The sequence below is a fragment of the Canis lupus genome, chromosome 6, assembly GCF_048164855.1.
Source record: "Canis lupus baileyi chromosome 6, mCanLup2.hap1, whole genome shotgun sequence".
Taxonomy (NCBI): Eukaryota; Metazoa; Chordata; class Mammalia; order Carnivora; family Canidae; genus Canis; species Canis lupus.
Genome location: NC_132843.1, coordinates 55,705,348 through 55,719,798, shown reverse-complemented (window position 1 = coordinate 55,719,798; position 14,451 = coordinate 55,705,348). Strand labels below are relative to the sequence as shown.

The window sequence follows — 14,451 nt, the reverse complement described above, 5'->3', positions numbered from 1 at the left end:
GGAGGATCTTACAGCAATCCACATGTTAGTTCATTTGCCCCCCTGTCCTGCTGTGGGATCTGTGGAGTGGTAAAGGCCTATTTGTCACCAAAAGTCTTTCTTGCAACTGAACGATGGCATGAGAAATTCATCCAGCAGAATAACACCTTTGGAATTCGGGCTTTGTTCCTCCATGTCGCAAATAACAGAACTTTCACAAGCTACTATAAACTGAAAGGGGAATTTCCTAGAAGTGTGCTGTTCTCAAGATTCCCAGTTTCAAGTAGCAGAAACTCAGTGTGATTGACTTAGACTGAAAAGGAACTCTAAAAAGGATATTGAATCCAGTCAGGAAGACTGGAGACCTACACGTGGGGTCTTGTCAGATGCGCATGTAGAAGGGTGTGTGAGGACCCCAGAGCCACACTGCATAGGGCACTGGCTGCTGCTGCCTGCTGCTCTGACCCCTCCAACACTGGACTGAACCAGCACTGGTGGACCATCTTGCAGAATGAATGTGCCTGAGGCCCGTGTAGTTCAGGGGCAGTGCCATCTCTTTGGTAGAGCCTACATTACCCATCTGCTACATTCTAGTTGTGAGGAAGGCTGGAAAACTGAGCATTTGGCATTTTGAGCATTGACAATGCTCCCACTGAGATTCATGCAGTGGGGAAGCTTTCTCAAATAATAAAAGGAGATTCAAAATGCCAGATGGCCAACAGGAATGAAAAGTTTCCCCACAGAGAGGGAATCTTAGAGAGCTCCCAAATAGGTCACTCATAGGACTAAGAAACACAAATTGGAAAGCCTGGAGCTGGGTTACTCTGCCTGTGTCTCTCTGTATTCTTTCTATCTTCTTGAGAACTGGGTTTCCTGCTCATTTGCTCTGGTGAGGGCCACTTCCTTCCTGACTGTTGGAAAATTAGTTGTCTCTCACCTCTAGGACGTCTGTTTCTTCTTCTTCCAGAAACACCTCCCTATTCCCTTTTGAGGGCCCCTTCTCTGTCCATTTATGGCCTGAGTGGGCTCCATCACCAGCTCTAGGAAGGAACCACATGACCCAGGTCCAAGTCAGTCATTGTATTCCCTGGCTACAGTGACTGATCTAGGGAGGGGAAGGAGACCTAAGAGAGCCTGGTGCTTTTAAAAGTTGAACTATAACTTAAATGTTGTAAAATGAATGAATTTTAAGTGTATGGCTCAATGAATTTTACATATTCATACACCACCACCAAGATGGAACCATAGGACATCTCTAGCAGCCCAAAGAAGGCTCACTTATAGCTACTCTATCAGTACTCCATCCAAAGATAGTCACTATTCTGACTTTCATTACCATTGACAGAAATCTTACCTATATTTTTGAACTCCATTTAGATGGAATCAATCATACAGTATATAATCTTTGGTATCTGTTTTTTTTTTTTTCTCAACATTATGTCTGTGAGATTCAACCAAGCCTTAGCTTACTCATTTTTATACCTACATGGTATTCTATTATATGAATTTTACCACAATTTATCCCTTTTACCATTGATGGACATTTGGGTTGTTTCTGGTTTGGAGCTATTAAATAATGTTGCTATGTACTTTATTGTATATCTTTTGGCGGATATAGGCACTCATTTCTTTGGGTATATATCAAGAGTGGAATTTCCAGCTAATGGGAAAAATACATAGCTTTAGTAGGTATTACCAAATACTTTTCCAAGTAATTGTATCAATTTACACATTTACCAGCAATATATAAGACCTATAGTTGCTCTATATGCTTGCCTATACTTATTGTTGGCATTATAAATTGTGGCCATTTGGATTAGGTATCACAGTATCATGGTATAGTTTTAATTTGTATTTCCATAATGACTATTGGTGCCAAACACTTTCACTGGCTGTTTGAATATGCTGTTTGGTCAAGTGGCTGTTTAAGCTTTTGCCCATTTCTGAAAAACACTTGTTGTTGGTCTTTTTTAAATTGACTTCTAGAAATTCTTTATGTATTCTCTGAGTCCAGATATAGATATTTGCTTGATAACATATATTGCAAATATGTTCACGTATCCCATGGTTGCATTTTCAAGTCCTTAATGATATACTTTTAGGGATATAAGTTCAATGTATTAATATTTTCCATGGCTACTGCTTTTTAACTTGTTCTGTTTAAGACACTCACATGGAGTTTATATACTATAGGATTTTGGAAATTATTTGAAAACATTTGCTTATAACCCAGATTAAGATATGATAAATAATTTTCTTGTCATCACAGCTGGGGAAAAACCACTGGTAAATCAGAACCACAGCTAAAACCCAGGTCTCCTGGATTGAACCCTCACCCCCTACCCACAGTCTGTCAGAAAGACCTGAATGGTGATAATGAGTGACATGGCTTTCGGTTCAGCCTTACGGTAGACTAAGATAGGTGGAGGTTTTCCTCTCTTCCTTTGACCCTGGGCAAATAGAAAGTGAGATTCCCCTCTGGTCTGCAGTGGCAGAGACATCAGGAAGCCCACACAAGTCAAAGGGCCAAAGCAGATCAGTGTCAACTGGCAGAAATCAGAGGGACTTCCCCGAGGTCCTTCCTGTCAAAGAAAGAAGCATTAGAGATCTTTGTGAAAAGAAAAACACCTCAAGGACATTCTAGACTAGGTAATGTCTCCCTAGTGGGGCTGCTACCCCTTGGGTTTTATCCTAGGAAACTGGGCTCCATCTTACTGTGGCCAGTTCCAGGAATCTGGGATTGAAACCTGGACACTTTGAGCAAGTCCTAGGTGAAGACTAGGTTCCAAGGAACAGTGGAGTCTTCTTATTGGCAGCCAGAGGGAAGTGATGGACATTTGGATGCCTTGTCATTCACCAATGAAAGTGAGATCAGCGACATGGCGATGACTCCACCAGGCCTTTTCTGACCTCTGGCTTCTAATTTTCACCACACATATGACTGCAACAACCAGCACCACAGGGGCTCACTTAGACATGCTCATGACTGTCAAAGTGTCCCTGAGGTCTCCATACTGACAAGAGACATATTTTGAATGTCCCCTCACATGATAAGAGGAAGGTGGCGCATTTCAGAGTGGTTCCTCATATCAGATGTGTGGGCTGGTGACAGGCTGTGTAAGAATTACCCTTGTGAGTCTCGGCTTGGGACTGGGAACCTGGCATTTTTTAAGCCATCCAAGTGATTATGATAAACAGATGGTTCTGAAAATCATTTTGCTACTTCGTGCTTGGGCTCTGACAAACCACGGTTTCAATTCTGCCTCTGCTCTACCTCTTAACAATTGAACTTTCTTGCCCACAAATAGCCTCTTGAGCCCTCAGTTTTCCTGTCTGCAAGACGAGAGATGATAACAGTATGTACCTCATGATGTTGTTACACAGAGGGAGCGAGATAGTGTGAAATACGTAAAGCTGAAGCCTAGGGCTGGTCACTCAATGAGTCAGAATAACATGTGATGCTATCATTATTATTATGAGTCCAGATACATTTCTCTCACCTCCTCTCTCCATTGTCATGCTTCCTTTTTGTGCCCTAACTGCATATTAGCATTGCTTAGTTACACAAAACTAACTGCCCACAAGACCTTTTGTTTGATACAAACAGAACAAAGAACTTTACTATGACTTCATTTTTAAAGGTGAAAAAAAGAGTACCAAGAAGTTACATGATTTGCCCCAAGTCACATCACTTGTAAGTGCCGATGCTATGGTCTAGACACAGGACTGTGGGTTCTAGGGTCAAGAAGGATGACGCAGAGAGAAATACTGCACTGCCCCAGGAAGGAGACACTATTCACACCCTTCTCTCAGGCCTCATGTTTTATGTTTTGAGTGTCTGCGTCATTGCAAAGAGGCTCAATTCATCGTCCGCCTAGTCTGAACAGAGCAACTCTTTCCCACAAAGGGGAAGCAAACAGATGAAATGAAGCTTCATCCTTAACGCCTGGCTGACCAGGTGAGGCCACGGAGCAGCGGCACAGACACAGCCACATTAGTAAGGATGAGTCGCCGCCCCGCATTTGAACCCATATTTTAATAAGGTCAAGAGGTTGAGGTCTGAGAAGCAGTAGGAGGAGGCAGGACCGCTGTGTGGAGTAAAGGGATCCAGGTGCTTGCACGGGACAGTACTTTCCCGACTGAGGGAGCTGGGATGTCCAGGTGCAAACGACCCCCGTGAGGAGGAGGACGGGGCTGCTGCACCTGGCTCTGGCGGCACAGGCCTGCGGCTCGCGCCACACGGTCGAGCATCCCTTCTTGCTGTTACCCACGTCCCTGGGAATCCGGCCTCCAGTGTTGTTTAGGCAGCAGCACTACGGGGCCTCACTGAGACTGTGAAAGCATCACTGGAGTCTTCACAGGGACCAAGTCTCTAGACATGTTTGAGTGTTTGGACCTTCTCTTATGTCATTGAGGAAGGCAGGAACGACGCGGTAGTAAAACTAGATTTGAATAGGCGTCTCCCACGTCTGCACTGAAGAGGACGTGGTGGCTGATGAGCCAGCGTGTGTTGTTGGCTGCCTTTTTTTTTTTTTTTTTCCTTTCTGTTCTGGGTTCCAGGGATCTTTTCCCTTGAGTTTTTTTCAAGCACAAATTTTCACTGTTGATTTGCGAGTGTGACATATGCAGCTCTGACGAAGTTGTCATCGTCTAGTGTTGATGGTGGTTTGTGGATTTTTTAAGATTAGGGACTATGTCTTTTTTTTTTTTTCTCACTTAAATTTAAATTTTATTGAAGTATAACATGCATACAGAAAAGAGCACAAAGGTTAAGCATACAGCTTGAGGGAAAGCATAAGGATGCACCCTCCTCGTGCACCCAGCACCTCAGTCAGGAAACAGAACGCTAGAACTGCAGAAGCTCATCACTCTTTTATAGTCACTACTTCCTCTTTCTTCTCCCACCAGGGGGACCAAAGTCCTTGCTTCTCCAAATGTACGTTTGCTTTGCATGTGGGAATCATATTTTTATTTAAAAAAAACACCTTAATTTAAAAAGTGTTATAAACCTATAGAAGCACATGTTCTTCAGGGAACACACAACACTTTGGTTACAAATTCTGGAGTCCTTGGCTTTTCCTGTAAAAGTTGGAAGATCTCCAATTTTTTAAAAGATTTTATTTATTCATGAGAGACAGACAGAGAAGAGAGAGAGAGAGAGGCAGGGACACAGGCAGAGGGAGAAGCAGGCTCCACACGGGGGAGCCTGATGTGGGACTCGATCCTGGATCTCCAGGATCATACCCTGGGCTGAAGACGGTGCTACACCACTGAGCCACCAGGGCTGCCCCAAGATCTTCAATTTAATTTAGCTTCTTATATTGCAACAATTTCAAACTTAGAGAAAAGTTGCAAGAATAGCGTGATAATTTTTCTCTTGAACTATCTGAGGGGAATTTGCTGGCACTGATGCCCTGTCTACCCTCCATCCCAAATATTTTGGTGTATAGTTCTTTCACACAGGAAATCTTTCTACATAATGATAATACAACCATCAAAATCACCAAAATGACATGGATACATTATTGCCACCGAATTTGAAGACAACATTCAAGTTTCGTCAAGTCTAGGATCACATACTGCAGTTAGTTGGTGTGTCTTCTTAGGCTTCTTCAAAGAGTTCTTCACTCTTCCCTTGACTTTCAGAACTTTCACACTTTATAAAATTACTGGGCAGTTATTTTGTGAAGCTGTAAAACTCAATTTGAGTTTATCTGATATTTTTTCATCATTAGATTTAGGTAATGCTTTTTTATTTTAGGCAGAAATATCTCAGAAGGGACGGTCTTCTCAATGCCTCCAATAGGTGGTGCACAATTTTAATTTGTCTTATTAAAGGTAATATTCACTTTGATCACTTGACTAAGAGTATCTGCTAGGTTCCTTTATTGTAAACGTATTCTTTCTCCCCTTTTACTTAGTATCTTGTGGGAGGTGTTTTGAGACCATTTAAATATCCCATTCTATATCAAACATTTACCCATTAGTTTTAGCATCCATTGATTATTCTTTTTTTTATTCAAGTATAATGAACATACATCTTATATTAGTTTCAGTTGTACAATATAGTGATTCTATAATTCTGTGCTCATCGTGATAACTGTACTCTTAACCCCTTCACCTATTTCACCCATCCTCCTATCCGCCTCCCAAGTCCGGTGAGACTTTTTTGGTTTCTTTTTTTTCCTTTGTTTTATTTCTTAAATTCCACAAATGAATGAAATCACGTGGCATTTGTTTTTCTCCTACTGATTTATTTCATTTAATTTTATATCCTCTAGGTCCATTCATGTTGTTGCAAACGGCAAGATTTCATTCTTTTTATGGCTGAGTAATATTCCATTGTATATAAATAACATATCTTCTTTATCCATTCATCTATGGATGGACAGTTGGGTTGCTTCCATATCTTGACTATTGTAAATAATGATGCAATAAACATAGGGGTACCTATATCTTTTCAAATTGGTGTTTTCATTTTTAGGGGGTAAATACCCGGTAGTGGAATTACTGGCTCATATGGTAATTCTATTTTTAATTTTTTGAGGACCTTCCATACTGTTTTCCACAGTGGCTGCACCAGCTTGCATTTCCACCAACAGTGCAGGAGGGTGCCTTTTCCTCCACGTTCTCACTAATAGTGTTATTACGTTTTTGATTTTAGCCATTCTGACAGGGGTGAGGTGATCTCTCATTATAGTTTTGATCTGCATTTCCCTGATGATAAGTCATGTTGAGCATCTTTTCATGTGTTTGTTGGCTATCTGTATGTCTTCTTTTAAAAAATGTCTATTCATATCCTATGTGCAATCTAGGGATTATTCTTGTCTGAACTAATGTTATTATGATGGTTGCCATATAGTTATTTTCTAATTTAACCTAATCATTCATTCTTTATTATTTGGCATTTTGCTGTAAGGAAAAAAAATTCTCTTCTCCTTATCAATTAGTTAATTAATCAATTAACATCAGTTTGGACTCATGGATACCTGTTTTATTCACTGGGTTCTAATCTCTTATCACCATTATTTAAAATGTGTTACCAATTTGTTCCCAATTTGGCAGTGTCTCTAACATTGTTTTAGAACTTCTTTACTTTCTGGAATAAGATATTCTAAGATTGTCTTTTAATTCTCCTGCCATTTCTTCTGACAGCCCTACTTCCTTTGTTTAGAAATCAAAATGTGGGTGTATGTTTACTCTTATTGGAATGTCAGTGCTCCCAGCTTCTCTCAATGGCTATATTCCACTCAGGCTTTGATAGCTTGTACTAGGTTGTAAGGTCACTCTCCTCATTTGCTCCTGCTCTACCCTTGCCATCTACCCAACCTACAGCAAGATCTTCTCATCACCCTGCTCAGAACCTAATACTCTTCACCAGGCTGCTCTCACTGTCTCTCCACACGGTCATCCCCCTTACCCCATTGCCATGGTCCTCTCCTCCCCAATTCCCCTTCAAGACTCCCACATCCTGGAATTCCACTTATCATGCTCAGCCCCTTTGAATAACTTTTGAATTATACAGGATGACAGGTAGGAAAGCAGAGATTGTCACAGGGCCAACTTCTCCATCAGGCATAGTAGACATAGTACCCAGGGTCCATGATAACTTTAGGGGCCCACAACAATGTTGTAATTTTAATTTCTTCTTCCTTTTTAAAGATTTTATTTATTTATTTGAGAGGGGGCAGATTGAGAGAGAGAGCACAAGTGGGAGGAGAGACAGAAGGAGAGGGAGAAGCAGATTCCCTGCTGAGCGGGGAGCCCAATGTGGGGCTTGATCCTGGGACCCTGAGGTCATGACCTGAGCTGAAGGCAGACGCTTAACTTACTGAGCCACCCAGGTGCCCCATTAATTAAATTTGGAAGAAATAATGAACATAATAATGAACCCAGTTTGAATTATATTTATCTTTATATCAATGCAAAATAAAATGTTAAATTTTTTCAAAGGTATGGAAGAGGATTTATTTAGCTTTGTGAGACTTTACGTTCACAATAGTACATACCCTTGGCATTGTAAGATGCTATTACAGTTTCATAAATTGCTCTAATAAGGTAAATATTTGGGTTGATTTTATGAGGCTTTTGAACATTAAGTTTGAGAAAGTTAGTGGTATCAAAATTTGCACACATGATGACAAATCAAAACAGTAAATGAAATCAAAGAATAACACTTAACACCCCTAATAACATAGTAAGTTGCAATTTCTAGTCAAACATCTATCTATTCCTGGGTTATATTAATTTCAATCTCTTATTTTCCATTTTATACTCTGGGGTTTTCTTCTGAATATAGGTTATAAATAATCTTTTGTGTTAATTCCCACTTTTAATACCAAAAAGTCACCTGTTTTACCTCGATTATACTTTTATCATTTAGCATAGGATATGCTTTTTAAACTAGTTATGCTCTCATAACTTTGTGAATGAAAAGATGTTAAGAAAGTTAAGAACGAATAATGGAGTCATTCTTTCACCGATTCTCATCCAGTTTCAGGAAAACCACTTCCCAAAAGCAGCAGTTGTGTCTAATAAATTTTACCATGTCTAAACAGAAACTGAAAGAAAAGTGAAATTATGGGAAACCTATTACTAGATATGGTGTGCTTTTATAGCTCAACACTGGTAATACTTGATAATCAAGAGTAATGTATACTTTAATAAGTGTATACCAAGTAGATAGGCTTGTGGATAATATATATATTAGGAGATACAAGTGTCCATCTAAATTTTCTATATTTCATTTTTTAACAGAATATTTATTCATGTTGTTTAATGTATAATGTCTCATGTGCCATTTTGGAAGACATTTATTTTAAAGACTATTTTTTTTGTCTGATGACAAACAGCAGCCACAGTGTCAGTAATAATTCTGGACCTCCACATTGGATAAATTCAATTTTTTCTTGAGACACAAGTTCCCTTCTGTTTTTCTGTCCTGAGGTGCTGTTCTTATTATTTCTGCAGTGTCTGGCAGCCCCTGATGCATCAGCCAATCTGGTGATTTACTCCAATCAGAATGCTGTGAAATTGAAGAAGAGTGAGGTGGTAGTCCCATTGATCTCAGAACTTCTGATACATTGGGTTTAGGATTGTCTCTTATGTCAGAGAACCTTTTATTTGTTTATTTTTTAAGTTTATTGAATGATAGACTACAAAGCTCTCAAGGAAGGATGGGATCTGAGAGGGCTGCCCATCAGGGAAACTTATTAATGGAGTATGTGACTTGACTACCTGAATGACCCTTCTGACAGATGCCATCTCACAGCCCATCATGACCCAAATTAATTTTTGTGGAGGAGGGGAAGTATCAAGGCCCCATAGAAAGCTGCAATGAAGCCTTGCTTCTTGGTTAGTTTTGTAGGTCCATTTCCTTGTAGGGTTTCTGGAACATAGTATATGCTTGATAAATGTGAAATAAATGAATGCATAAGTGGCCAAGCATTGGGGCTTATATTTCTTGTTTTTCCCATGGCAGACAAGAATAGAGTAGAAGAAAAATCATATTTTTTGATGGCCTGCTTACCAGGATGGTGTTTGTTTTCCTCCAGTAGTTCAAAGCTATATATTTATCCGTTAATTCAAATATTTACTGATTACCTATAATCCACGTGGCTCTGCTCCTTCTGTGCATCAGTATGGGATTGCAGAATATCTACTTTAGTCTTAGGAGAATAGAGTGTATCTATAAGAACAAAGTCCTGAACTAACCAGCCGGTGTGGGAACATAACTGACTGTACCTCCCTGGGAGAGCACTCTCATTCATGGGGCTTGCAGGTCTGGAATGTGCTGAGGTCATTCTCCAGGTTGAGCAATACACGTCCTCACTCCATGCAGCCTTTTCTGTACCGCTGACATGAGACAACTTCATCTTTTCTCAGTATGAGTCACTGTCAAAAAATATACACATTGTCATAACTGGCTTAATTCCTAGTTCTGTCAGTTGCTTTTTAAGCAATAATTAAATCAAATCTAAGGCTCATGTTGAAAGCTTGGTTTTATTGATGTCATACCATGTGAGATGGATGAGCTATTTGGGGCCAGAATTGTTTACCATCTACCATTTTTCTTATTCCAATTGAACTAACTCAAATGAGTCATAATTCAGAAAGTGGCTAAAGTTAAATTTTCCTCTATGCTATGTAAAGCACTTGACAAACACAATAATAACATAAACATGATTATATAAGGAATGTTCAATGTACTTAAAATAACACTTTCAAGTACACTCAAGTATTTTGGCATAAAATCTTCTATTCAAACCTTTACTATGTTCTAGATCACAGCCAGCTACTCCCTGTTTTTTATGGCCTGTAAAGTAAGAATTTTTAAAAAAAACATTTTAAGTGGTTGAAAAAAATAGAAAGAAGAATATTCTATGATATGTGAAGATTATATTAAATTTGAGTTTCAACAGCTGTAAGTGAAGTTTTATGCAACTCAGCTACACTCATGTACTTGTGTATTATCTGTGCCTGCTTTTGAATAATGAAGGGCAGAGTTCAGTTGTGACAGAGATTGTATGGCTCCCAAAGCCAGAAATATTTGCCATCTTGCCATCTGAAACTGTACAGAAAAGTTTGCCGTCATGAATGTGAGGTCCTTGAGACGCATCATGAACAAAACAGAGATCCCTGTGTTGGAGGAGGTCATCAAGAGGGCATAACTGCCCGCTGACCTTAGTCCTTCCCTGTCCCATGTACTTTTCTGAGGACCATTATCATGACTGGAGCTGTTTCAAGGACACAACCTTAAAAAAGTAATGTGTTAAAAAAAAAAAAAAGTAATGTGTTGTTTTAAAAAAGAAAGTCATGTGTTGTTGAGACCATTTGGACTGTATATGTGACTCAGTCCTGTTAAGGGCCCTATATAAACTTTTAAGATTCTGGCAGATGGGTATGAAGATCTATCTACTCATCATGTTGTCACCCAAGACCAGTCTGTATGTAAGCTCTCATGCTTGTTAAACCTGCCACCTACCAGTCTTGAGTGGCCTCTTTCTTTGTTCTGCTTGCCCTCCTTGCATGGGGGCCAGGTTTGATTCTTACCCAGAGAATTCTCTGGGTTGCAAACCAACACCTTGCCCTCAGAAAACTTATGTTTAACAAAGGGGAAGACAGTAAACCTAAGTACATTGTATTTAATATATTAGAAGGTGATCAAATGTTATGGGAAAAAAAGTAGAGTAGGGTAAAGGGAATGGAGATTTTTGGAGGGGAGGAGGATGTTACAATCCCAAAGGGAGGGTATCCGTGCGTGGCTCAGCGGTTAAGCGCCTGCCTTCCGCCCAGGGCGCGATCTTGGAGTCCCGGGATCGAGTCCCATGTCGGGTTCCCTGCATGGAGCCTACTTTTCCTTCTGCCTGTGTCTCTGCCTCTCTCTCTCTCTCTCTCTCTCTCTGTGTGTCTCATAAATAAATAAATAAATAAATAAATAAATAAATAAATAAAATCTTAAAAAAAGAAACTATTTCAAAGAGAGCAATCAGGGTAGAACCTCATTAAAAAGGTGGTACTTGCAACGGCTGAGGAAGTGAGCCGTGTGGGTGTCTGAGGAAAAGCGTTCAAGGCAGATTTTGGCAACTCCTCACAGGGTTGTTGTGTAGATTAAGTGAGTAATGTATTTAGCTAAAAATAGTGCCTGGTAAGTGGTAAATTCTCAAAAAATAGTTCTTTTTTCGTACCTGCTGGCTGTAGATGCAACTTTCCTCTTTGCAGTGGGCTGCTGCGCTGACTTTTGGTAGGCGATCACTATAGCAGAGTAAAGCTCTCCTGAATATAGGGGATCTCGATATCCGAGCTTTATCTGACCCAGGATTAGCTGTCATCCTTGCAGCTTAGCTTTCAGGGACAGAGCTGTCTTGGAGAATTATGGGCTCAGAGGTATCATATTTATGGTCTGCATAGTTATAAAATATGGATTCTAGTTTGTCGTGACACACAGGCTAAGGGACTTGCCCCACCATCACACAATTAGTCAGCAGCAAAGCTTCGATAGACATGGGGTCTTTTGCTTCCAAGTCTAGTGCTGCACTCTGTCCTGCACCAAACCTATTTTTATGCAGCTTATTTCTTCCAGTAAATTCTCAGGTGTCCTTTGTACAGGGACCATGTCTTACTCATTTTGTTTTCCCCTTCAGAATCAGGCACCAAACAAACAAAACCCAAAACCGTTGAAAGAATACTCAGTACTTGAACTTGTTTGGTACCATTTTAAATCTTAACCACTATATGTGTCAGTCTGCCAGAAAATGTCAATGTGGAACTGATTGGGCTTTGTTCCTTGTGTTCATATAAAGCATGGGGAGGTGAATTGTCCTACAAGTCAGGGAATTCTGGGAAAGATCTCAGACATTCACATTTTCAAACTTTTTTTATGTTGCTAAATATTATATGAAGATCCTGGAGCATAAAAATTCATTCATGAGCTTTGATGAGTTCTAAAGGCTAGCAGTAGTGTTTGGCTGCCAGATAAGAGATGGCATTTCCAGGGCAAAAAGTTGGGCAGATTATGCAGAGCAATACTTTATCCTTTGTCTTAGTCCAGGGCAGTTCTTAAAGTGTGGTTTATGAACCAGCAGCATCAGCATCACCCAATGCTTGTTAGAATGCAAACTCTTGGGCCTCACCTCAAACTTATTGAATTTGGAATTCTGGGTGTGGAGTCTGAAAATCTATGTTGGAATGACACTCCATGTGATTTTGAGGCATGCTAAAGTTTGAGAGTCCCTGGCCACTTTTTTATCTGTATGGATCTCCGGCCAGGACTCACCCTGCCAAGTGCCTAAGCTACGTATTGGGTGAGCAAAGAGCTTCTTTTATAAAACTTTATGATAACTTTGTGGCAGGAAAATCTCTCTAGGGAAAATTGAGATTATATCACATTTCCAGTTGGTTTAACATATTCCCTCTGACTGATGAAAGTGAGAAACACTTTGTCATGAAGAATAAGCCAGAGCATTGCATAATTAGGTCAGGTGTTGGAATAAAGGAAGCTTTTAAATCTTAAAATTTTAACTCTGACTGGGCTTTGTTTGGATATGCACACCAGCTGGCCCATGACAGGAACAATATGGAATATGGAAGTTCTGCTCTGATTTGGGCAGGTCATTTGAAAAATTCTCTTGCAAAAAAGCAGAAGGCCAATTAATAGTAAGTGGCTTTTCCAGAGTCCTGCAGCAGATCAGCCTGTAGGAAGCACACATATTAATCATTCCAACCTTGCAGGTTTGTAGATGTCGTGTACCTTCGGTAGATGTATGGGAAGAATAACCTAGGAATGCATCTTTGATCTAGGATAAAAGACACTGACAAATCCTCCCCACTCCCACCCCCATATAAAATATTTGAGCACAGGAAATTAAGCTTAGAATTTGAGACAAATAGTTAAAAATATCCTTCTAAAGAAGTCATGGATTATCAAGACAACATTAACAAGGCAAGTGCAAAGGAATAGTCAGAAGATGACAGAGAGCTCTACCTAGCGCAAGCTTTTTATCAGCGACATTATAAGACAAAAATAAGTATGATCTAATCAGGTCTGACAAACAGTTGACCATAAAATATGACATTACCAACATTTTTTGAAAAATGGATTTATTTTTAATAAATCTCTCCTGCCACATTAGGAGGACTTGCCTACACATATAGTATACCTTCAGTGATAAACTAATACTAGCATGAGACCAGCTTGATTAGCAAGAGCTTTGAAAACAGAAACATAAAACAACCATTTCAGTGATGTCTGCCTCAGGTCAGTATTTTACAACATTTCACCAATCTCACTCATATGTTTTTAGAAGTCATTTTGAAGTTTCTTGCCTGTAATGTCAAAAGATATTACATACCATGGGGGAAAAGCATATGCTTCCTGCTAAAGTAGAAATGTCAAAGGAAAAATGGCATAAAATTAAATTTCATTCTTTCTCAGGAAATACTCCTGGAAAATATGCAAAAATATCATATGAAGAAAGAATTACGTTGACAAATTGTTCCCTTTGGGATGCTTGTGACACAAAAGGATGAAAATGCAGATGTTTTTCACATGTCTCAGCTAATGGTAAGTGCTAGATTTTGTTTCAGTGGTGGAATTAGGGAGGAACCACACTTCTGAATGGATTACTAAGGTAAATAATATACAGATATTCTCAATTGTATATGAATTATGGAAAACATCGTTCTGTGGGAAAATGCTGTGGTATATAGCTTTTCTGTACATTTAAACTGTCTTCTTTGGGTGGGTTCTCAAGAAATGTTATCCTCAATCCTTTTCTTCTGTCACACTGTCAACCACAGTGCGGAAGAATCTCGGAGCCAAGAAATCAGCATGTGTGCTCTGCTGGAGATTTGGACTCTATCCTGGGAGAGAATGGATCAGATTTGTAATTTTAGACAGTGAGAGGCTGGAGGTGACAAAGGGCCCAGTAGCAGCAAAGTCAGAGGTAGGGGCAGTTGGAAAGCAGGGAAGAT

At 39.8% G+C, this 14,451-nt stretch overlaps 1 pseudogene; it reads right to left on the bottom strand.

Moving 5' to 3' along the window:
- Positions 1-8,804: 8,804 nt before the first annotated feature.
- Positions 8,805-9,258, bottom strand: LOC140636062 (alpha-ketoglutarate dehydrogenase component 4 pseudogene; annotated as a pseudogene).
- Between the last annotated feature and the right edge of the window lie 5,193 nt (positions 9,259-14,451).